Source organism: Cyprinus carpio, chromosome A12 (genome assembly GCF_018340385.1).
Source record: "Cyprinus carpio isolate SPL01 chromosome A12, ASM1834038v1, whole genome shotgun sequence".
NCBI classification, from domain to species: domain Eukaryota; kingdom Metazoa; phylum Chordata; class Actinopteri; order Cypriniformes; family Cyprinidae; genus Cyprinus; species Cyprinus carpio.
The window spans coordinates 18397809-18401329 of NC_056583.1; the positions used below are offsets into that span (position 1 = coordinate 18397809).

At 34.6% G+C, this 3521-nt stretch overlaps 1 long non-coding RNA gene across 1 annotated transcript; it reads left to right on the plus strand.

The window, feature by feature from the left end:
* Positions 1 to 899: 899 nt before the first annotated feature.
* Positions 900 to 2780, plus strand: LOC109112802. The gene is made up of 3 exons (XR_006161386.1): positions 900 to 1200; positions 1433 to 1453; positions 2378 to 2780. It is a non-coding gene; the product is annotated as an uncharacterized LOC109112802 (long non-coding RNA).
* Positions 2781 to 3521: the final 741 nt, after the last annotated feature.

Here is a 3521-nt window from a genome sequence, read left to right on the forward strand (position 1 = left end):
GAACAGAGTTAAGGAAGAGAATGAGAGAAGCAGAAAGAGAGGAAAAAAAAAAGCGAGTGGGCGAAAGGAAGGATGAAATGAGTTTGTGAGCCTGCAGACCTCCTGATCTCTTCGTTGACTTTCACATCACATTCACACTTTTAATTATCCATTACCTACAGAATTATCTTGACAACAATACTTCCCAATAGAAAACTAGAAGATATTAAAAGAATTTGATGATTTTCTTATGAAGGTCACTTAAAGGAACAGTTCACACAAGACAAAAAAGGTTTGGAACAACATAAGAGTGAATAAATAATGACATTATTTATTTTATTTATTTATTAACTACTCCTACAAGTTTGCATATTTGCTTATATGTAACCCTTTAGCACCAAAATGGTTTTCACGTGTATTAAATAGTATGGCTTATTAACAAAATGAGGACTTATGTGACATAATATTATATATTAATGATTCGTGCTGTATCTCTCTTGTCCTCTGCAACAGGTGGCCTCTTCTGTAGATCAGTTCCAAATCCTGTTGGCTCTTTTATCGCTGGACAGCAAGAACACAAGTGATATTTCATAGGGAAGGCTTAAAGGGTGCCCAGACATTGAGTTTTACAAGCTACATGAGCAAACGCCCCCCCTTGCCAAAAGGCAATAATGCTGTGATACACATATTCTCTCACACACTCAAGCACTCACACTCTGTATCCTGACAATGTTAGCTGGAAATAAAATTTTAGTACTCCTGGTAATAATGTGCTAGTCGTGCTGAAGACCAGGGAACAACTGAACACACATACTTACACACAGATATGTATTGCACACACTTTCTCAGACCTTTCTTTCTATTTGTTGCTTTATTATCAATTAATGCTCAACCCTGGTGCTACAAGTTTCAGCATGTACACTGTTAGAAATGTCTGTAAATTGAACAGTATTTAACTGTAAAATGAACTGTATTTTACTGTAGGACAGTTATACAGCATGTTACTGTATTTTAAAGTTACGTTTTGGGAAATATCCCCTTGGCGCCACTAAAATACAGTATTTTTGATTTACTCTAAATCTAAATACAGTAAAAAAAAAAAAAAAAAAAAAAAAAAAAAAAGAGCGCGAAACCTGACCAATCACAGAAAAGCTTTTATTTCCCGCTTGGAGAAAGAAGACGAAGACACACAGATGCGAGGAGAAGCAGTCAGATGCAAAGGTGTGTACAAATATTCCTCCTTTTACTTTACATACATTATATCTTTGGTTTAACTAAAAAAAAATAATAAACGCTGCCACTTAACGGCCCGCAGTCACCTCACATTTATGCTGTGAAGAGAACTAGATAGAGTTGTGGTGACACTGTGCAAACATTCATATTTCTTTCCTTTCTTTCCCTTTTCTGAACGTTTCACCGTCAAAATATGGACATTAACGGGTCTCTGCCTTAGGTTTGACCACGTCAGGAGCTGGTGAGTGTTCACGTGAACTGTTGGCCGAACAACAAAGCTTTTGTGGATTTAGTTTAAAGTCAGTCGGTTTTTTTCCCGCTATTATCGCTTGCGTTAACTGATTACCTCATATAAATGCACGTCATGCATATAGTACTGGAGTAAAACCCGCAATGTTCGTGTGCAAACACTGTGGCGTCTGTGGAGACATTATACGCCTTTATTAATCATGCCAAAGAGCATAAATACACGGCGAACTTCAGGTTTTCGTGTGCAGTTCCTGAATGCCCATACACTTTCCAAAGCCTCTCCGCCCTTCAGTCTCACATTTACCGCAAACACAGAAAGGCCGCAAAAAACCCCGAACAGATTAGAACAGCATGATCTGAATTCTAGATGCAGTGTTGAAGGCTGCAAGTTACATTCGTGTCGACCAAATTCGCCAGTCTTTGTGAACATCTAAGTCTAGAACTGTTGCAAATAAATACATTTTATACAAAAAAAGTTTTCATAATATGCTTTATTTATCTGTGTGTGAGTGTCTCAACTTTAAAAATTGCTGTTTCATCTTTGGACCCTACATTACCTTACATTTCTTACCTATGAAACTTATTTAAACATAACATTATTATTATTATTATTATTATTATTATTTTACAATGTTACTGATATATAGATTAATCTTACCCTCTGTTCTTTTTACATTTTGTATATTGTATACAAAGTTGTATGTCATAAACATGTCATCTCTGTATGTTTTACAAGAAAAAAAGCATGCCCCATCCAGGTTCGTCACTTATTGGGGTCCCCTGGAAATATTTTTGTTGTGTTCTGTGCCATTTGCAGTGCATTTCTGTATTTGGTTGTGTTGTGAGTATTTGGTTGTGTTGTTAGACATTTTTACACATCAAATGATCTAACAATTTTTTTTTCTGTTATGTAAAGGTTCATTGTGAGGATTAACCCTGACAACAGCAAGTGCTCCTCAAAGTTCCAGGTCACCAAAAGAAGTGGGAAGATGCATGGTGCAAAGGAAGAACTCTGGCCTGAACCCTCATGTATCCTCCTTTATTAAGGAGTTTCTGGATTTCAGCTGGCAAAACTATTAAGCTACTAAGAGCAAATACGTTCTACACAGGAGTTGAATTTGTACATTTTTAAGATTGTTCTTATGACTGAATCTGTTAATGTCTGTTGTTTTAAAAATGCTCTTAATATGAAACTTTTATGTATAAATGAAATGTTTTCAAGTTTTTGGAAAACTGAAAGTACAATCTGCAAGAATATTAAAATGTTATTTCAAGTATCACAATTGAACAATTAAATCAATAAAAGAAGTTAAACAGTATTTTGTTTCTTTTTATAGTTTTTACTACTGAGACCTGTTGAAATACAATAATTTGTACAGTTTTACAATAAATAGTAAAAGTGGACAACAACTTACAGTCAATTTCACAGTGTAAAGTAATATTTTTATTGTATTAAAATATATCAATGGAGAAAAGAACAAAGAACATAACATTGTGTTTTACAGTAAAAAATATATTATATTGTAAATAAATTTACAGCAAGTTAAGTGGTGCTGTAAATATGAATACAGTATCTTTACTGTAAGTTTAATTTACAGTAAGTTACTGGCAAACTGCTGCCAGTAAGTTACTGTAATTTCTACAGGAAATTTTTTACAGTGTATGCAATCAAATACATTACACAAAATACAAAACACAAAGAAAATTAGCAAAGTGAATTATTCTATTTGGTAAATTGTGCCAATACAAGTCAAATGATAACTGACAAATAAGGTTTCTGCATTTTTAGAGCAGGTTTAAAAGTCTCTAAAAATCCACTGCATTCAAAAACAGATCTACTGTCTGATCCTAAAACTTCAAATCAAATCCAAAATGCCTCCCCATTCCCCTCTCTGCACGCACTGCTGTGTTCTTTATAGCTTTTAAATGGGCCTCCTTACAGACCACCACAGGGGATCTGCAGCTAGCTCAGGGGTAAATGACAGTCATGTCATGTTTATCAGAGTTAAAGTTGGAGATTGCATCCAAAATTCCAAATATTATTGGCTACTTATTGCACC